The sequence below is a fragment of the Danio rerio genome, chromosome 13 (genome assembly GCF_052040795.2).
Source record: "Danio rerio strain M-AB ecotype USA chromosome 13, GRCz13ab, whole genome shotgun sequence".
Classification (NCBI taxonomy): Eukaryota; Metazoa; Chordata; class Actinopteri; order Cypriniformes; family Danionidae; genus Danio; species Danio rerio.
This window is the reverse complement of record NC_141033.1, coordinates 52,103,708-52,127,500: the sequence shown is the minus strand read 5'-3', so window position 1 is coordinate 52,127,500 and position 23,793 is coordinate 52,103,708. Positions and strand designations below refer to the sequence as shown.

The window sequence follows — 23,793 nt, the reverse complement described above, 5'->3', positions numbered from 1 at the left end:
GAGTTCAAAGTGGCTATTAACGCCGCAGCATGTACCGCCGCCGTTTGAAATAGGTGCCGCTCTGTTTTTAGTGTATGACCGCAGTTTGTGAATGAGCCGCCAGGGAGCGCAAAGGGACGGGATGCGAACGGACAGAAATAGCCCATACAGCAGCTACTGTGCTTGTAAATGATATTAAACAATAAGTCAAATCATTATAATTCCTTCATTAATCATTTAAAATGTGTTAACAGGCTTTATTGTAAACTTTTTAAGTGCAAAGAGGATTCGTTTTGGAAAATAGAATTGAAGAAGTAAAAGACAACTAAAATGAAAGCACAAACATTTAGTACAAATAAGTAGTCTTAAATAAATAAATAAATAAATAAAGCAGCCTAACTATAGAAAGATGTTCAGTGTTTGCTATATATATATATATATATAAACAGTCTGTTTAGCATTGTGAAAAGGCAAAGCTGAATATCTGTGGTTAAAGTGCCACCCAGCGGTCAAATGCTGCTGGCGCATCAAGTACCGCCGTCGCCGCGGTATGAATGGCGGCACAAGGAACACATTGAAGTAGTAACATCTGTAAATGCAGAGTTCATCTCCCATTAAAGCAATATTGTAAAAAAAAGATAATTAAACCATTTTAACAAAAATGAAACCAAATAAAACCGTAAGCAAATGAAAGGTGAAATCATACCGTGTGTGATAATGAAAGGAAGATCACATGCACATGGTTAACTTTAGGCCATTGAATAATCTGTTCAAAGTGAAAGCAACCGCTGCTGCTTACAAAAAGACACATTTTGAGCTCTTAAAAGCAGCAGGACTGTGGGTGCATGTTCATCACTTTTTGTCTAGTTTATTTGAAAGAGACCCGATGACAGTTGCGTTTCCAGAACCTGTTCCAGACACAGTTGCTTGACGATTCGCGCACGCGTTTTAAGAAGTTAAGCGCATCACATCAGCTGTTAGCGCGAGCGATCATCATCCTCTCATTCGGTATTCACTTGCTTCTGCTCGCGTGATCACAATTATTTTACTTCTCGATTCGAAGATCACATTTGCACGCATATTGGGTCATCCTTATATTGTCGAACCCTGCTTTTAGGAAAACTACAATTTAAAAATTATTTTCAACCAGCCAAACTGGCTAGTGGGATTGTCTGTCTAACCCACCAAAGCTGAAATCTACCCGCATTTGGCGGGTGTTAATGTAAAGCCCTGTCTATAATTATAAATATTAAATTGGTTCATTTGATTGGGCTGTTTTTCTGTGTGTCGGCACATGAGTTTCCGATCTCTCACACACACACACACACTTCTCTGCAGTCTCTGCAGGCCTCCTGCTGTTGTGAAAGTGAGTGAAGGTGACCGTCATTCAAGATCACACCCATAAATATAATTGCTTCACACTGGGGGAGATTTCAGCTGTCTGACTTGTTTTGCAGGCCTGTTTGTTTTCATGTGAAAGGTGAAGCGTGTCGTTCACGAGTCTCCAGCGACACCAGACGGAGAATCTGCATTGTGGATTCACTGACTGTAGCATCACTGGTTGCTAGGGTATTCTGGGAGTTGTGCTAGTTGGCATGGCTAATCATAAGTATATGCACTAGATATCGCATACGAAGTGTATTATCATCAATAACGCTACTTATCGAGCACAAAAGCTCGTAACATACAAAATCGTAAAAAACAAAATCTTACCTATGAAATGTTCTGCCTTTGTGCTTTGTTTTCTCTGTTTGCTCGTTACTACACCCGTACACAGCACTAAAATCCTGCATCTTCACATTGGCTTTAGTTTTGACTAGTGCAGTTGAATGACTTTTGTCCTGGGAGCCCTGTACAAATATGGCGGAGCAATTGATGCATGCTCAGGGTCCGTATGCGGTATCTAGTTTATATGCACCTCTGCAACCACCTAAAACACCATGCTGTGACATTACTAACAAATTACCAGATGTTTTTATATGGGGATGCCATTGTGTTTTGGGCGGTAGCAGGTGCATAATTAGCATAATCCAAATAGTTTTTAGGGGGTTGCCAGTTCCAAGTTGTTTTTACCCATAGATAAAAACACTAGATATCGCATACGAAAATCAAAATGACTGATTTTATGGTGGTAATTCCCAAAAAAATTGCGGACAATTTTGCAAATATATATTTATACAAAAAACAAAAAAAAACAAAAACATATATATATATATATATATATATATATATATATATATATATATATATATATATATATATATATATATATATAAATAAATAAATCTATACATTTTATGTGGGGTAAAATGTAACACTGAGTTTTAACAGCGCAATACCCAGCTGATTGAGTTGTTGCCTAGCAACAAAATAAAACAACAACAAAAAACGCACTGCACTTTTTTTTGGAACGTAACTCAACCCAACTCAATTTATTTCCAGAGCACTTTTAACAAACCACAACGGGTGCCAAAATTCTGTACATAAAACCCATAAAACCCATGCAAATATACACAAAACCAAAATACATAAACTCACATCACAGCTGCAGTCGTGAGAGAGTACTTGAGAGTGCTTGTTCGGTGTGATCGGCTCCTTATTGTGTTTTTAAGTAGTTGGGGCGTTTTAAATTATCAAAGTATTCTACCGCGACATAGTGCTTATAAGATAAATGATGTCCGTACATAATAACCGGTTATGATCTATTACTGAACCGATACCGACTTGTCCGCGTCTGCATCGCGGTGCACAGAAGAAACAATTAATTTTGACACCCCAAGTGTGTAGTGTGCATGTTTGTGTGAGCAGATGTGTGTGTGTGCATCTATATATGTGTGTGTGTGTGAGATATACAATAGAATATATAGAACAAATCTATTGTACATGAGCAAAAAGCATTGCGTTGTGTTTTTTTGTCTTGTTTATATTTTACGTGGTCACACTTTCTTTTGATTGTCAATTTGATGAATTTAGTGAAGTTTTTAAACTAATTTCGAGAGGAGCACGTGATATAATTGACTGCAGCTGGCCGCCTATCTACACTCATTAGTTAGCCAATCAGATCTATCCCAACTTACTATAAATAGCCTAGCTAGATATTACTCCCTTACCTTCGTTTTCCGAAGAAACCCCCCATCCACCCCCATTTCTCCTCCTTTCCTCCTTTAAAAAAGGGGAGCTCTCGAGAACCATCTGATCTCGTACTCCCCTTACATGCTCTATGGACCTGGCTCCGAGCTCAGGGTTCTCTCCCGGGACAGAATGCCAAACCTGCTTACAGTTGTCAAGCAATATCTAAGTGTGAACTCTTGAAAGTTACATTGCATCTACACGCCAACTAATTCTCATTAGATTATAAGTAGACTGTTAGGTTGGGGTTGGGGTTAGTGTAAGTTGGCACGTACTCTTGCAAAGATTTTTTTTATTGTCAGTTTAAGAGCTTAGCTGATGATTGATTATAAGCAAGTTTGGCATGCTGTCCCAGGCGAGAGCCCTAAGTCCAAAAGGACCTTGAGCCGTGGGCTCCCTCCCGTTTGTTGGGCGAGAGGGGAGCTTTGAACTCAGGTAGATCTCGACAACTCCTCCCTTAATAAGAGCTGATGATTAAACTGAACGCTATTAAGAGATATGCTGCAGGATGAGAGTTTGACTGTAGTGCTAAATTTAGATTGATCAATTCACTTGCATGTTTTTGGAATGTGGGAGGAAGCCAGGGAAAACCTACGCGAGCACAGAAAGAACATGCAAACTACTCACAGAAACGACCGCCGGCCTGTTAAAAGACAGGTGACGTTCTTGCTGTGAGGCAACAGTGTTAACCACTGAGCCACCGTGCCGCCCTATAAAGGGAAAGGAGGAGAAGTAGGGGTGGAATGGGGGAGTCTTCAAATCAAAGATGGCTGTAGTGAGAAACAATGGCTTTTTATAGTGGGTTAGGACTAGCCTGATTGGTGGATCATACATGCTAATGCAGAACCAGCCGTGTTCAATCATTATCACTCGATCCTCTCGAAATTAGTTTATAAATAAACTTCACTTAAATGTTTGTTGAAGGAGCAGGATCAGCAGATATTAAGCAGACAATCTACTAATACTCAAATGGACCATCAAAATAAAGTGTTCCTTTTTATTTTTATGTATATGTTTAGTTTTTAACACTATTAACATTCATAATCCCCTGTAACTCTGATAATCTGAGAGTTTACGGCTTCTCGTTATTAAAAAAATATTTTTTATTTTCTCTTGGCCAAAAGTTGCCAGCAAAGAAGTGTTCATGTAAATGCGAGCACTTGTCAGATGGGCTGAGATTTTATCAAACAGTCTCTCACAGCTCACATGTGCACCACAGAAGGCCGAACGCTGCTGTTTATTATCGGTGAACACACACTCACATACAAACAATCACATACAGACACACACTCACATATACACACGCATGCACACAAACACTCACATGCACACACAAACACACACTTACGTATACACACATGCACACACAAACACACACTCACATGCACACACAAACACACACACACTCACATTCAAAAACACAGACTCACATATAGACACACACTCACATATACACACATGCACATACGAATACACTCACATACAAACACACAACTGGCATATACACACACATGCAAACACAAACACACACATACATACACTCACATTCAAACACACACTCACATACAGACACACACTCGCATATACACACACATGCACACAAACACACTCACATATACACACATGCACACACACATACAAACACACTCACATATACACTCATGCACACACAAATATACTCACATACATTCACATACAGACACACATTCGCATATACACACACATGCACACAAACACACTCACATATACACACATGCACACACACATACAAACACACTCACATATACACTCATGCACACACAAATATACTCACATACATTCACATACAGACACACATTCGCATATACACACACATGCACACAAACACACAAACACACTCACATATACACACACATGCACACATACACACAAACAAACGCACTCACATTCAAACACACAGACTCATATATATACACACATGCACAAACATATACACACTCGCATATGCACACACAAACACACACACACATACATACACACACTCACATTCAAACACACACTCACATACAGACGCACACTCGCATATACACACACATGCACACAAACACACACACAAATACACTCACATACAAACACTCACATACAGACACACACTCGCATATACACACACATGCACACAAAGACACTCACATATACACACACATGCACACAAAGACACTCACATATACACACACATGCACACAAACACACTCACATATACACACACATGCACACAAACACACTCACATATACACACACATGCACACAAACACACTCACATATACACACACATGCACACAAACACTCACATATACACACAAACACACACTTACGTATACACACATGCACACACAAACACACACTCACATGCACACACAAACACACACACACTCACATTCAAAAACACAGACTCACATATAGACACACACTCACATATACACACATGCACATACGAATACACTCACATACAAACACACAACTGGCATATACACACACATGCAAACACAAACACACACATACATACACTCACATTCAAACACACACTCACATACAGACACACACTCGCATATACACACACATGCACACAAACACACTCACATATACACACATGCACACACACATACAAACACACTCACATATACACTCATGCACACACAAATATACTCACATACATTCACATACAGACACACATTCGCATATACACACACATGCACACAAACACACTCACATATACACACATGCACACACACATACAAACACACTCACATATACACTCATGCACACACAAATATACTCACATACATTCACATACAGACACACATTCGCATATACACACACATGCACACAAACACACAAACACACTCACATATACACACACATGCACACATACACACAAACAAACGCACTCACATTCAAACACACAGACTCATATATATACACACATGCACAAACATATACACACTCGCATATGCACACACAAACACACACACACATACATACACACACTCACATTCAAACACACACTCACATACAGACGCACACTCGCATATACACACACATGCACACAAACACACACACAAATACACTCACATACAAACACTCACATACAGACACACACTCGCATATACACACACATGCACACAAAGACACTCACATATACACACACATGCACACAAAGACACTCACATATACACACACATGCACACAAACACACTCACATATACACACACATGCACACAAACACACTCACATATACACACACATGCACACAAACACACTCACATATACACACACATGCACACAAACACTCACATATACACACAAACACACACTTACGTATACACACATGCACACACAAACACACACTCACATGCACACACAAACACACACACACTCACATTCAAAAACACAGACTCACATATAGACACACACTCACATATACACACATGCACATACGAATACACTCACATACAAACACACAACTGGCATATACACACACATGCAAACACAAACACACACATACATACACTTACATTCAAACACACACTCACATACAGACACACACTCGCATATACACACACATGCACACAAACACACTCACATATACACACATGCACACACACATACAAACACACTCACATATACACTCATGCACACACAAATATACTCACATACATTCACATACAGACACACATTCGCATATACACACACATGCACACAAACACACTCACATATACACACACATGCACACATACACACAAACAAACGCACTCACATTCAAACACACAGACTCATATATACACACATGCACAAACATATACACACTCGCATATGCACACACAAACACACACACACATACATACACACACTCACATTCAAACACACACTCACATACAGACGCACACTCGCATATACACACACATGCACACAAACACACACACAAATACACTCACATACAAACACTCACATACAGACACACACTCGCATATACACACACATGCACACAAACACACACACAAATACACTCACATACAAACACTCACATACAGACACACACTCGCATATACACACACATGCACACAAAGACACTCACATATACACACACATGCACACAAACACACTCACATATACACACACATGCACACAAAAACACTCACATATACACACACATGCACACAAACACACTCACATATACACACACTCACATATACACACACATGCACACAAACACACTCACATATACACACACATGCACACAAACACACTCACATATACACACACTCACATATACACACACACATGCACACAAACACACTCACATATACACACACATGCACACAAACACACTCACATATACACACACATGCACACAAACACACTCACATATACACACACACATGCACACAAACACACTCACATATACACACACATGCACACAAACACACTCACATATATACACACACATGCACACAAACACACTCACATCTACACACACACGCACACAAACACACTCAGATATACACACACATGCACATAAACACACTCACATATATACACACACATGCACACAAACACACTCACATATACACACACTCACATATACACACACATGCACACAAACACACTCACATATACACACACATGCACACAAACACACTCACATATACACACACACACGCACACAAACACACTCACATATACACACACATGCACACAAACACACTCACATATACACACACTCACATATACACACACACGCACACAAACACACTCACATATACACACACATGCACACAAACACACTCACATATACACACACATGCACACAAACACACTCACATATACACACACATGCACACAAACACACTCACATATACACACACATGCACACAAACGCACTCACATATACACACACATGCACACAAACACACTCACATATATTCACACACATGCACACGAACACACTCACATATACACACACATGCACACGAACACACTCATATATACACACACATGCACACAAACACACTCACATATATACACACACATGCACACAAACACACTCACATATACACACACATGCACACAAACACACTCACATATACACACACATGCACACAAACACACTCACATATACACACACACGCACACAAACACACTCACATATACACACACATGCACACAAACACATTCACATATACACACACATGCACACAAACACACTCACATATACACACACACACACACACACACACACACGCACACAAACACACTCACATATACACACACATGCACACAAACACACTCACATATACACACACATGCACACAAACACACTTTTTTTTTCTCTTGGCCAAAAGTTGCCAGCAAAGAAGTGTTCATGGAAATGCGAGCACTTGTCAGATGGGCTGAGATTTTATCAAACAGTCTCTCACAGCTCACATGTGCACCACAGAAGGCCGAACGCTGCTGTTTATTATCGGTGATGGGCAGGACGTGCAGTTTTGCGATGCTTTGATGTGCTGATCGATTCTTAATTCTCAATCAGAGTATTGTTGTCCGTGTAAACACATTGACTGTGAGCAATCTGCAGGAATCAAACCCTCAGAAAGATCCAGAAGGTTCCCAGAGCGCAGACCTGCTCCTGAACCCTGTCATCAATGTTTCTCAATGGGTTTACACAAGAGCCTGATTAAGTATGATGAAGCATGCGGCGCTGATCCAAACAATGGCTGATTATGTGACTCACAAAGTCTCGGGCTTTAATGAAAACACGCTGATTGGAGAAGATAAGTAATTGCCACCGTGCCTCCCGCAGGATATATAACTAGATATACATATATTTCAACATTTTCAGTCAGCGTAGTCTGTTTAATCATTTCAAGAGTTCACACTTAGCTGATGATTGATTATAAAGGGAGTTTGGCATGCTGTCCTGGGAGAGAACCCTGAGCTCATAAGATCCTTGTGCCCGCAACTTCCTGCCGTTTGCAGGCCGAGAGGAGAGTTGGACGATGAACAAAATTGGCCGTAGTATATGAGTGAGTGTGTGAATGTGAGTGTGTATGGGTGTTTTCCAGTACTGGGTTGCTGCTGGAAGGGCATATGCTGTGTAAAACATATACTGGAATAGCTGGTGATTCATTCCGCTGTGATAAATAAGATACTAAGCCAAAGAAATGAATGAATGAAGGAGTTTTGTCTTCAACTGTGCATATTTGGATCAGAAACATTCCAGACGTCAGCTTTGATCAATGCATTTCATCTCTTTTGGATACAGCGCTATAGTTTCAGCAGATGTGATCAATATTCCGGCGAGTGTTCATGTCCTGTTAGCGGCGAGTGTGTCTGAAGCAGCTCTGTCAGTTGTGGTGAAGCGTATCCGTGTCTCTTTCCCTCCAGTTTTAGACGTTTTGGCACATAAGGCCCCATTTAAAGCTGTGTTTCTTCAACTCCGCAGCTGCTTCCAATCCGGTGGCGTTCGCTTCCCGGTGGTGCTTTCCAAATGTTGAGCAGAGTTCATGCTTCAGATCCGTCCTGTTCTCGGGTAGCATCAAACGCTCACATCTTCCTTTGCTTGTTTTAGCAGGAGGATTGTGAGAAGGTTATGGATATGCCGAGCCGGAGTACACAGTAGTAAATAAAAACTAAAACTGTTCAACTCATGTTTATTTCTCTAGCGCTTTTACAATGTAGATTGTGTCAAAGCAGCTTAGCATAGAGGTTTTGGTAAATTAAAACCAACCCGGGCACATTGTGGAAACGTAGCCCCGCGGACGTTTCTGGAGACCGCAAAATATGTCCCGGGAGTACGTATTCAAGCAGTTTCTGTTTTTGCGAATCCGCGAGAGGCCAATGTGCGCGCTTTTTTGCACCATTCGCGCTGTTCTCACGTGAAAAGCTGCCGGAGGCGGCTCTAGAGCGGTCGTCCGTCTGACTGACTGGCTGAACGACTGAACGATCGACCGGGCGGCCAATCGGCTGAACCAGCAGCCCTCCTCCTCCTCCTCCTCCTTCCCTAAACCCAAGCGATGATTTGCAAAAGCCGTCCAGAAAAAAAAGCAAAAGCCCTCGTCCAATTTTGACCGCGTTTTCGGATCTGACCTGTCGCGAACTCGTTCGCTTGTATTTTTTTTAGATTCTGTTTTTCATCTTACCTGATTTCCGGAACCGCTCTTCCCTGGACCCGATCCCGGTCGTTGCCGTGGCCGATTCCTTCTGCCTCCGGGCCTCCGCTCCGCCGACGTAACGCTGCGAGCTAAGCGGACAAACTGGTTGAGGCGAAAAAGCCCTCCATACGGAGGCGAGCCGTCAGCCGGTGAGCGCGAAGAGGAGGAGCAGCCCGCCCCGCAACGTTCGCTTGATAAAAAAAACAAAACGCGGCCATACGTACCTACGGCCACGAAAATCGCGGTCTCCAGAAAAGTCCGCGGGGCTACGTTTCCAGAATGAGCTTGGGTTGGTTAAAACAGCGTCAGTCTAGCTTTTAGAGTTGAAGTTCAGCTTAGTTTAGTTCAGTGTGGTGGTTGGTGAGTTTGTTAAATGGCACTGGCTTCACTATTTATGATGTGATCACCAGGGGGCGTCGGTAAGAACGCATAAGTCAGGTTTTGTAGTTAGCTGATGTTTTTACAGCATTTATTTGCAGTCATAAAGGCACATGCGTGTGTGTGTGGTATTTTCTAGAAACAAGAGAGAAATGTACCACAATGATTAAACTGCAATTGGTATAATATACAGAACAATATAATATGGCATAATATATATTTGGCGTTTGCTCGGAAGCGCGCACCACCTGCGTTGATGACGTAATTGCAATCATGCGGTCTGATCGTCATTTAAAGTTTGCGTTACAACACTAAACCCATATACTAAGTGTTAGAAGCACACAGACAGAAGACATGAACACTTACTTCTCGTGACGCACACACAATAAGCCACTGCATCGAGCTGTTAGCCAGAATGTATTGAACTGCAATGTCCGGCTACAGGAACGGAAATGATATGCGTCTTCTGGGCGGGCCAGACCCAGCTGTCAATCAAACCAGCATCAAATCAGAACGCCAGATATACCTGGCCTTTTCAACAGTGGTTTAATTTTCACTGCTGAATGTCCAAACACTGAAGAGCAAATCCATCGATGTGCAGCGCCACAAATCCCAAACCAAGCAAGCCAGTGGCAAGGAACAAACTTTACCAGTCGACGAAAGTGAAGGAAAATAAACCTTAAAAGAAACCACGCTCAGTTGAGCACGACATTTTCTTCTTGTGCAGAGCTGCAGTCTAGGCGCCGGAGGCTGGAGAACACTGGACGTCCATTATGGAGAAGCTGCAGGTGTGTGTAGGTGGCCCACAGGATCAATGTGGAGACTCGTATGTCACTGGGGTCTTTCAGGAATCAGTATCGTGCTCTCTGCTCCTCTATGATCACTGCAATGTCAGCTCAGGATACTGCCTGGTCCAGGATTGTGGAGACCATAGGCCCCATTTAAAGCTGTGTTTCTTCAACTCCGCAGCTGCTTCCAATCCGGTGGCGTTCGCTTCCCGGTGGTGCTTTCCAAATGTTGACCAGAGTTCATGCTTCAGATCCGTCCGGTTCTCCGGCAGCATCAAACGCTCACATCTTCCTCTGCTTGTTTTAGCAGGAGGATTGTGAGAAGGTTACGGATATGCCGAGCCGGAGCACACAGTAGTAAATAAAAACTAAAACTGTTCAACTCATGTTTATTTCTCTAGCGCTTTTACAATGTAGATTGTGTCAAAGCAGCTTAGCATAGAGGTTCTAGTAAACTGAAACAGTGTCAGTCCAGTTTTCAGAGTTGAAGTTCTGTTTAGTTCAGTTCAGTGTGGTTTAATTTTCACTGCTGAAAGTCCAAACACTGAAGAGCAAATCCATCGATGCACAGCCCTACAAGTCCCAAACCAAGCAATACTGTGGTGAGGAACAAACTTCACCAATTGACGAAAGTGAAGGAAAATAAACTTTGAGAGAAACCAGGCTCAGTTGGGCACAACCATTTCTCCTCTGGCCAAACTTCTTGTGCAGAGCTGCAGTCTAGGCGCCGGAGACTGGAGAACATTGGATATCCATCATAGAGAAGCTGCAGGTGTATGTAGGTGGCCCACAGGATCAATGTAGAGACTCGTCTGTCACTGGGGTCTTTCAGGAATCAGTCTCATGCTCTCTGCTTCTCTATGATCGCTGCAATGTCAGCTCAGGATACTGCCTGGTCCAGGATTATGGAGACCTTGGCATCATTTTTTCACAGATCTTGGATTACATCAATGGCACTGCATAATCTCTGGGCACCTCAGGATGAGTTTTTCTAGGTGGAAGTAGAGAATACAGAAAATAATTAGCGTAGTTAATGTTCATAGTGTATTAAAACGTGATGAAAAAATCGAAGTGCTATAAATGAAAATAGTAGTTCTGAACAGGGCCGTGCACAGGGGGGTGGCCTAGTCATTGGCTGAGGTGCCCCTCACAGGAGACACTTGCCCAACCCCAACGGGCCTGTTTTTGAATGTAATTGGGAGCCAGGCCAGTGTAAAGACCCGAGGACAGATGTGATGTGCTCAGATATATTGGTTCTGGACAGATACCTGGTTGCAGCGTTCTGGATGAGCTGCAACTGTCTGTCGTTTTTGGAGGGCCAGTGAGGAGTCCATTACAGTAATCCGCCCTGCTGCTGATAAAAGCATGAACAAGTTTCTCACTGGAAACAAAGCATCTAATTCTTGCAATGCTTTCGAGATGACAGTATTGTCACGGTCACAGACAAGGAAGACAATAATGGTTATCTATTAAGGGTTTTATTCAAAACAACGTTACTGTATCAGAGTGATGAAGCAGGAGAGTGCTGTAGATGGTAGCGACCTCATCAACAGTTCACAAGGTCAACATCTAAATGTGAGCGATCTCACGTACAGTTCGTTCTGGGAAACACCAGAGGGTGAGCAATCTCACACACAGTTCATCAGGTAAACATCATATCTTCAGGTAAACACCAGAATGTCTTAAGTCACTTCTCCTATTCAGTTGTTATCCATCCGTAGGCAAAATGAGGACATCCATGGGAGAAGAGGAGTGGAAGAAGGAGAGAAGATGTAGTGAACCATCCAACTGGCCGATGAATGAGGTGGGTATTTAAGGTGTCTGGTGATTGCGGGTGCAGGTAATTAGTATGCTGGTGATTGTTCATGGGTGCGGTGAGGGAGAGTGGTGATTGGAGCTGCAGGAACAAGCCGAGGGTGTGACAACTATGCTGATTTACCTTATTGCTTTAACATGACTATTGAAACTCAGATCTGAATCCAGAATCACACCAAGATTTTTGACCTTAGTTTTGTTGTTTAATCCAAGGTAGCCAAGGTACGCATTTTTCTAAATAAATAGACAAATAAATAAATAAATCATAATTCGTTCAACAAAATCATAATTATTTCATGGTTTGACCACCATCACGGCATTAGTGCCATGAAAAATCATTTTTTGTGTTATTTTTTTTCTGACCCCACTGGCACCACTGGCATCACAATCTCACCGCAATTTGTAACTTTTTGATTTAGTGACCAATTCGTAATGATTCGTACGATCTAATTCATACAATTTAGTACGATTTGATCATCACCCAGTGATGGTTGGGGTTAGGGGTGGGGTTGAGTGCCACACCTCCTTTTTAAAATTGTACGCATTTTCGTACATCTAAACTCGTACGAATTAGCCACTAAACAGACAAAACGTAAAATAGTTACGTTTCCTTGTAAAATCAGGCTGATATTTTTTTTGTTTTAAGCATGGTCACCTTAATTTAATCATGTTCAGGTGTTTGTAATGAAAAATAAGTAAAATTAGTTATAAGACATTCCCATCTTTAGATTGAACATAAAACAAATACATTTTTCAACAAAAAACTCAGTAATTGTGTTCATTCAGCTTAAAACAGTAGTTATATAAGCAAACATAGAAACAAACATGTAAAGCATATGAGTAGAGCTCTTCATCATTCTGTAATGCATTGTGCGTACGCTTACTATAAAGATAGGTCTTTAATAGAGTGTGTCTAAGCCTCGGACATTATTAGAAAGGCTATTCCAGAGTTTAGGAGGAATAACTAAACTATTGATCAAAAATCATTTTCGATACTTAAATAAGCAGTAATATAATGAACAATAAATAAAAAACTAAATTAAAACTAAACTGGCAACAGCTGCTGAAGAATGAACTGGGATCAAATGAAATAATCTGCTTGTTTTAGCTGTAGGTCTGTAGGAGGAGGATTGTGGGCAGGTTATGGAAACGCCAAGTATATTTATAAGCAAGGTCATTTTAGTAAACAATAACTAAAACTATTGGTAAAAAAAAAATTAAATTCAATATTTGAAATGAAATAAAACAAAATCAACAGTGAAAAACTAAATGAAACAAAACTATAATAACCTTTGCTCTTGAGTCTGTCTGCAGGCAAACGGGCCCTCTGTAATAAACCTCACACTGACACATCAGTTCTGGCCCCTGGGTGTTGAATTTCATGTGTTTTGTTGGATTGACTGAACCAGCGCCACCACAAAGCTTCAACGCGTGCTCTGCCCTCTCACTGCTTTCCTTCTTCTTTTCCTTTTCTTTTCTTTTTTTTCAGGAAAAAAGATTCTTGTTGGTTTGGCAGGAACTCAAAGAATGTCACATATGGAGACATGATGGAAAAGAAAAAGGATAATATACAGTTCAAACTTATTCTTAATTTACTTTCAGTAATTTTTGTACATTATTTTTAGTCTTTTACCATTATATTGCAGTTGCTTTTGCATGCTTATTGCATTTCCATCATAATTCTTAAATCAATGTGAAGACAAAATATTCTTTCAATCATTCGTTCATTTTCTTTCAGCTCAGTCTCTATTTCAGGGGTTACCAGAGCAGTATGAATCACCAGCTATTCGATATGTTTTACACAGCAAATGCCCTTCCAGCTGCAACCCAGTACTGAGAAACACCACACACTCTCATTCACACACACACTTTAAAAATAAAAAAAATATTAAAAACATTTAATTGTTTTTAAAAACAGGTTTTATGGGAGTGAAAAAGAAAAGAAAGACATAATAGTGCGATCTGTCAGAAATACAGTAGCACAGTGCTCATTCAGTAAAGGCTCAGCTAAACACATGTGTGTTCAGTCTTGATGTGAATGTGCCTAATGCTGGAGCACATCCGATCATTTCTGGAAGCTGATTCCAGCAGCAGGGGGCGCTGTTAGCAGCTGAAGGCTGATTCGCCCTGCTTTGGCTGAACTCTTGGAATTTCTAGTTTATTTGATCCTAATGATCTGAGTGATCTGATGGGTTTGTTTTCAGTGAGCATATCTGTAATGTATTGAGGTCCTAGACCATATAGTGGTTTATAGACCAGTAATTATTCTTTTAAATCTATTCTGAATGTAACTGGGAGCCAGCGTAAACACCTGAGGACAGGTGTGATGTGCTCAGATTTTCTGGTTTTGGTCAAAATCCTGGCAGAAGCATTCTGGGTGAGCTCCTGACTGTTTTTTGTGAGGTGAGGAGTCAGTGAGGAGTCCATTACAGTAATCCACCCTGCTGCTGATAAAAGCATGAACAAGTTTCTCTAAATCAGGGCTATTCAATTGGCGTCCCGCTGGCCGAACCTGGCCCCCGAGGCAATTTGCACCGGCCCTTCAATTAGTGTGATCAAGACATCAGAATTAAATTTAGTTCAGTCAAAAAACGGCCGCTATAGTTATGAAGTGAAGTGCGTCTGGTTAATACAGCACAAACTGCAGTTGATGACTGCGCAGAGCGTGAGTCACTTAGTGGTTATTACATTACTTTATTACAAATTCTTTAGAAGATTATGTATGTATGAACGCAGATGATAACAACAGTTCATTTAATTAATTATATAATCAGACAACCAAAATCTATAATTGTTATATCCTTATAATTGTTATGCATAACGTATGAATGTGTCTGAATGTAGAAGAAACCTACTTCAGCAATGCACTGCTTTTGTTGTGCTTTGAAATACAACATTTGAATATTTGTAAAAAATAAAAAGCCATGATGTTATGTAGTTTCAAAATACAATGTATTAACATTTTAATGTAGAAAAAGCCATCGTGGGTGTCTTAAGCAGCAAAAATACAACATCTGGGCTGTTTTATGCAGTTGTGTCATCACTCATTTTGCAAGTCATATCTCTCCAGCCCTTCATTTGGGATGCTTTTCATGAACCGTTCCTCCTCTTATAGTCCGGAGCTCCTTCCGTGGGATACGAGGCCGGTGCGCTCCACAGGTGTATTCACTTACGAGGTGGCCTCATTCCATTCCCACGGCCCTCGGCCCCGCCCTCTCACCACAAAAGCATCTAGCTCTTGCAATGTTTTTGAGCTGACAGTATATGCTGATTCACTAACTGCTTTGACATGACTATTGAAACTCATTTCTGACTCCAGAATCACACCAAGATTCTTGAACTTATTTTTTGTTGTTAACCCCTGGAGCGAAGGTACACACTTTTGTAAAAAAAAAAAAAATCCTAATTCTTTTGACAAGATCATAATTATATCAAAGTTTCCATCACTGAAAAAAAAAATTGCTTTTGGGTATTTTTCTGTCCCCACTGCAATATATTTACTGGTTTTAAGCATGAAGTCACATTAATTTAATCATGTTTAGGTATTAACATTGAAAAACAAGTAACAGAGTTATAAAACATTCAGCCCACAAAACTCTGCCCTCTTATAAAAAGAGCACAATCTCGTTTTGAATTTAAAGCGACGGTCACCAAAACACCACAATTAGGATCAAAGCCTGAAAGCATCACTTTTAGAGAGTTAAAAAACATTATTTGTGTGGAATTTTGAGCTGTAAATTCACAAACACACTGTGGAAAAATCAGAAACTTAGTTTACTTATTGTGAAAAGGGGCAGAATAGGTCCTCTTTAATAATGTTTAGGTATTTGCATTGAAAAACAAGTCAAAAACAGAGTTATAAAACATTTTTCTGGCATTCACTGCACGGCCTCCACAGTTGATGGTTGTTTTGTGTTGTGTGTGTGTTCTCTCTTTCTAGGTTTGGTGCCAGAGCTTGTGTTTGGGTCATCTGCTGGTCAGATCCAGAGAAATATTTGTCAGGATTTTCCTCTTTCAACAGAGTCTTATGATATTGAGAATGGGTGAAAGTCACTAGGCATTATTTAGTGGCTGTAGAATTTCAGTATCAGTGGAATCAAAATGAAAACATTCATTCATTTTCTTTTCGGCTTAGTCTCTTTATTAAAATGGGGTCGCCACAGCAGAATGAACCGCCAACTTATCCAGCATATGTTTTACACAGTGGATGCCCTTCCAGCTGCAACCCATCACTGAGAAACATCCATACACACCCATTCACACACACACACACACACACACACACACACACACACACACACACCACAGACAATTTTTTATCTTACCCAATTCCCCTATAGCGCATTTGTTTGGGCTTTGGGTGAAACCGGAGGACCCGGAGGAAACCCACACCAACATGGGGAGAACATGCAAACTCCACACAGAAACGCCAACTGAGCCAGCCAGAACTCGAACCAGCGACCTTCTTGCTGTGAGGCGACAGTGCTTCCCACTGCGTCACTTGCAGCCCCATAATGAAAACAGTCTATACTAAATATATATATATATATATATATATATATTAGGTGCTTAAAAATACTAAACTTCTGGGGACCACATTACAATAAGGTTGTATTAGTTAATGTTATTTAATGTATGTACTAACAATCAATGAACAATACATGTATTACTGTATGTATTCACCTTCATAATAATTGTGATACAGTTATTTATTGCTAGTTCATGTAAACTCACAGTACATTAACTAATGTTAACAGACATGATTTTGGATTTTAATAATGCAATAGTAAATGCTGAACTATAATGCAGAGAGTGGCCTGAAAAAGAGGAAATATCCAGTGAGCGGCAGTTCTGTGGGTGCAAATGCCTTGTTGATGCCAGAAGTCAGAGGAGAATGGCCAGACTGATAGAAAGGCAACAGTAACTCAAATAAGCACTCGCTACAACCGAGATCTGCAGAAGAGCATCTCTGAACACACAACACGTCCAACCTTGAGGCGGATGGGCTACAGCAGCAGAAGACCACACCGGGTGCCGCTCCTGTCAGCTAAGAACAGGAAACTGAGGCTACAATTCCCACAGGCTCACCAAAACTGGACAATAGAAGATTGGAGAAACATTGCCTGCTCTGATGAGTCTCCATTTCTGCTGCCACATTCGGATGGTCGGGTCAGAATTTGGCATCAACAGCATGAAAGCATGGACCCATCCTGCCTTGTATCAACGTTTCAGGCTGGTGGTGGTGGTGTAATGGTGTGGGGATATTTTCTTGACACACTTTGGGTCTATTAGTACCAATTAAGCATTGTCTTAACGCCACAGCCTACCTGAGTATTGTTGCTGACCATGTCCATCGCTTTATGACCACAGTTCTTCTAATGGCTACTTCCAGCAGGAAATGCACCATGTCATAAAGCGTGAATCATCTCAGACTGATTTCTTGAACATGACAATGAGTTCACTGTACTCAAATGGCCTCCACAGTCACCAGAGCTCAATCCAATAGACCACTTTTGGGATGTGGTGGAACGGGAGATTCACATCATGGATGTGCAGCCGACAAATCTGCAGCAGCTGTGTGATGCTATCATGTCAATATGGAGCAAAATCTCAGCAATATTTCCAGAATCTTGTTAAATCTATGCCACGGAGGATTAAGGCAGTTCTGAAGGCAAAAGAAGGTCAAACCCGGAACTAGTAAGGTGTACCTAATAAAGTGGCCGGTGAGTGTATTTTAAATGTTTTCTTTTTTTTATTATTATTCTTTTGAAATATATATTTTATTAAATATTCTTTTGGGAAAAGAAATTGTGTTATGATATTGAGAAAATCATAGTTAGGGCCCTATTATACACCCGGCGCAATGTGGCGCAAGGTGCGGCGCAATAGTCTTTTGGTAGTTTCAGCTTGGCGCAAGAGTGGTTTTGAGGCGTTACGCTACGCTGTTTAAATAGCAAATGCATTAGCGCTCATTTGTGCGCCCATAGGCGTTCTGGTCTAAAAAGGAAAGCGTTCTGAGGCGGACCGCTGGCGCGTTGCTATTTTGAGAAGCTATAATAGATTTTTCATTAGACCAAAACAAACCCGGTCTAAACTCCAGCGCAGAGTTGCACCTCACTTACACACTGCTTAATACACACAAGAGAGCAATAGGCAAATATCTTTACATATGAAAAAATTTAAATATTAAGGATATATATAGGATATAATAAGAATAGATATAGGATATAAATATAAAGGATTAAAATATTACAAAACATATTATTTTCTAGCCTACATAAATATCAAGAAAAGAAATTGTGTTATGATATTGAGAAAATCATAGGTCATGATCACTTATTAATATTATTTTCAGGCTGTAATCTAAAGTTAAATCCACAGCATATTTGTGTTTCTCTTCTCAACTTATGTTGCGTATTATTTACACATGAATCCACTGGAGGATGTGGACTGTAGCTTCAGCTGATAAAGAAAACAAATGTGTGTATACATGAATCCCGCAGCAGACGCCGTAGGGGTTTTATATATAATACACAATATCTCAGTCTCTCTTTGCTCTTTGGCCTTTCATTATTGCGCAGTCAAGCGTTCAATCCTACCGGGACGCCTCCAACCCGCTGAACTGACAAAACAGTGGACATATGTGTGTCAAGCACTCGACTTTTTCCACGTTTAACATTTGTGCTGTACTTGTGCCGTTGCTCCGGGTCTTATAGTGATTTTCAGACAAAAGAAATCCCGGTTATCAGTCACGTCTGGCGGATTTAAGGGCGGATCGATGCCTGCTGAAATCAATAGGCTTATTAAAGCCGCGTTTTAGTGAAGAGAAAAGCTGATTATCCTGACTCCAGAACTGTCCACTCTGATGAGCCTGACAGCGGGAGAGGTCACTGAGGTCACTAAGGGTCAAAAGGTCACGGCGAGCCCAAATCACACTTGAGTCATGTGGACATTTGGATGTGGACACAATGGTTGAATTGAAATAAGCTCTGTAAGCAGCTACTGTATGATGTTCAAAACATGTTTCATTTTCATTCATTCATTTTCCTTCAGCTTAGTGTCTATTTTAGAGGTCACCGCCGTGGAATGAACCACCGATTATTCCAGCATTAGTATTACACAGCGGATGCCTTTCCAGCTGCAGCCCAGTACTGGAAAACACCCATATTCACACACGTACTCATACTCTACAACCAATTTATTTTTTTAAATTCCCCTAAAGTGCACTGTTGGAGAAACCAGAGCACCCGGAGGAAACCAGAGTAATTAGATTAAAACACATTTACTGTCATCCTACGACCTGTGGGATCATTTACTGCTACATGTTTTAACCATGATATTGTAGTCTGAACATAAAGCAAACATGACAAACTATATATCAAGCCTAAAATGTCTAGTTTCCAGCTCTGCTGACTGAATTTTTGATCGATATTACTGAGCAATATTGATTTATTCCATGTTGCCAGATCTAGGGAGTTTAATAAGTTTTCTAGGGAGTGGAATAAACTAATAATGCTCAGTAATATCGATCAAAAATCAAGTCAGCAGAGCTGGAAACTAGACATTTAAAGCTTGATATATAGTTGATATATAGTTTACTGTACAGATTGTCAGGATTAGGTTAGGATTTAATTGCAAAAATGTGACGTAAACCTAAGCACCCAAGTTAGGGCCCTATTATACACCCGGCGCAGTGTGGCGCAAGGTGCGGCGCAATAGTCTTTTGCTAGTTTCAGCTTGGCGCAAGAGTGGTTTTGAGGCGTTACGCTACGCTGTTTAAATAGCAAATGCATTAGCGCTCATTTGTGCGCCCATAGGCGTTCTGGTCTAAAAAGGAAGGCGTTCTGAGGCGGACCGCTGGCGCGTTGCTATTTTGAGAAACTATAATAGATTTTTCATTAAACCAAAACAAACCCGGTCTAAACTCCAGCGCAGAGTTGCGCCTCGCTTACACACTGCTTAATACACACAAGAGAGCAATAGGCAAATATCTTTACATATGAAAAAATGTAAATATTAAGGATATATATAGGATATAATAAGAATAGATATAGAATATAAATATAAAGAATTAAAATATTACAAAACATATTATTTTCTAGCCTACATAAATATGAAAAACCACTGCTTTTATGTCTTCTTCATCTCGGGAGGCTTTTTTTAGTTCATTCATAACAAATTGCTTTTGTATAATGTTATTATTATTAGCAGAATTATTTATTATATCCATATTTATATTTGTTTTATTAAAAACAAGCTTAAATTTGTCCACCTGTCAGGTTTTAGACCATATGGAGCACAGCATGTGTTTTAGGATATAACTCAGGTTTTTGAGCACACTTCATTATTATTATTCATTTATTTGTTTGCTGGAAATTAGAACTGAATTTAGAAATAGTTTTGAAATGAATATTTGCGCTTAACAAACAAAAGTATTTATTTTTAGGCTAATTGATGTCTGTGCATAAAGGTTTCCATATCCAAGAGCGAAAGTGAAAGTAGATCCATTATCTCTCATTCTCACGCAGTAGATGCTCTGTTTAACTGTTTTCTGTTAATAAACTGTGAACTGTTTGCTTGTGAAATGCTCATTTTTTCCACTTAGACTTACTTTGCGTCCTGTAAATAGCGATTGCGCTCTTGGCGCGGCGCAGCTGACTCTTAAAGGGAATGGGAGATGAGACTCTAATTGGTTTATTCTCAAAACACACCTATAACTCATTAAGAAAATTAACTCAACCCTTTTAGACCATGCGCCTTGGCGCAAGGCAGATTTCCCGTCCTTAAATTAGCAAAAATGCGTTCTGACACGCCCTGAAAGTGTCCATGCCACGCTCTGGGCATGGACCGTCAAAATAGAGCCCTTAATGGGTTAAATTACCAAAAATTGGCAACATGGGTGATTCACTCAGCCTGCATCTCGAAAATCTATATAATATAGCAATTAAATAATAAAAAAATTACTTATAGAAATTAAACAAGAGGTGGCATGGTGGCTCAGTGGTTAGCACTGCCTCCTCACAGCAAGAAGTTCACTTGTTCGAGTCCCGGCTGGGTCAGTTGGCGTTTCTGTGTGGAGTTTGCATGTTCTCCCAGTGTTGGCATTCCTACATAAGAAACTGTGGTAAAATATGAATTCAGAGGTCTTTTCCAGTGATATCTAGTGTGTCATGATAAGTTTAGGATTTAATTGCAGAAATGTGACGTAAACTTGTCCTGGTGACAGGACGGTGATGGGTAAGGGGTTAACTGATGATCCGTGTCTCCAAACAATTCTTCTTTTATCACTTGTTTAAATTACATTTGGCAACACAACGTGGCTCCTCTCTGAACACTGTAACAGGTAAAAACGAAGCTTCTTCAAAGCCATCATGCATGTTAATGAAAATGCACCTCATACACAATAGAGCGCGCTGATTGGTTTGAACCAAGTTTTTCCTTATGAATTAATGCTGAAAACTTAAAGACGTCACTTTGTACCGACTGGTACTGTACAGACATTAAGTCTCTGCACCGGAATTTACACAATGATCGCATGGCCGTGACGCAGCTTCAAAATTTCTCTTGTTTAATTTCTATAAGTGATTTTTTTTTTTTTATTGCTATATTATATAGATTTACGAGATGCAGGCTGAGTGAATCACCCATGTTGCCAATTTTAGGTAATTTAACCCATTAAATGTCGCTTGGGTGCACATTTTTTGCAATTGAATCTTAATCTAATCATGACAATTTGTATATTAAACCATGTATCAACTATATCAAGCTTAAAATGTCTAGTTTCCAGCTCTGCTGACTTGATTTTTGATCGATATTACTGAGCAATATTAATTTATTCCACTCCCTAGAAAACTTATTAAACTCCCTAGATTTGGCAACATGGAATAAATCAATATTGCTCAGTAATATCGATCAAAAATTCAGTCAGCAGAGCTGGAAACTAGACATTTTAGGCTTGATATATAGTTTGTCATGTTTGCTTTATGTTCAGACTACAACATTATGGTTTAAATATGTAGCAGTAAATGATCCCACAGGTCGTAGGATGACAGTAAATGTGTTTTAATCTAATTACTCTTCCTACATAAGAAACTGTGGTAAAATATGAATTCAGAGGTCTTTTCCAATGATATCGAGTGTGTCATGATTAGGTTAGGATTTAATTGCAAAAATGTGACGTAAACTTAAGCGTCCTGGTGACAGGACGGTGATGGGTAAGGGTTTACCTGATGATCCGTGTCTCCAAACAATTCTTCTTTTATCACTTGTTTAAATTACATTTGGCAACACAACGTGGCTCCTCTCTGAACACTGTAACAGGTAAAAACGAAGCTTCTTCGAAGCCATCATGCATGTTAATGAAGATGCACCGCATACTCAATAGATCGCGCTGATTGGTTCGTACCAAGTTTTTCCTTATGAATTGGATGAAAACTTCGGCACTTTGTACCGACCATACAGACATCCAGTCTCTGTGCCAGAATTTACACAAGGATCTCATGGCCGTGACGCAGCTT

At 40.3% G+C, this 23,793-nt stretch overlaps 1 protein-coding gene and 1 long non-coding RNA gene across 2 annotated transcripts in view; both read right to left on the bottom strand.

Annotated features, from left to right (window-relative positions):
- Positions 1 to 23,793, bottom strand: part of LOC147841212 (uncharacterized) — a 1,204,737-nt gene that overhangs the window by 253,182 nt on the left and 927,762 nt on the right. The window lies entirely within an intron of this gene.
- The window catches only part of egln1a (egl-9 family hypoxia-inducible factor 1a), a 70,004-nt gene continuing 57,250 nt past the window's right edge, over positions 11,040 to 23,793 (bottom strand). Inside the window, exon 6 of the transcript XR_015506459.1 lies at positions 11,040 to 12,452. The gene's annotated coding sequence lies outside the window, so the exon portion shown is untranslated. The remainder of the gene's footprint in view (positions 12,453 to 23,793) is intronic.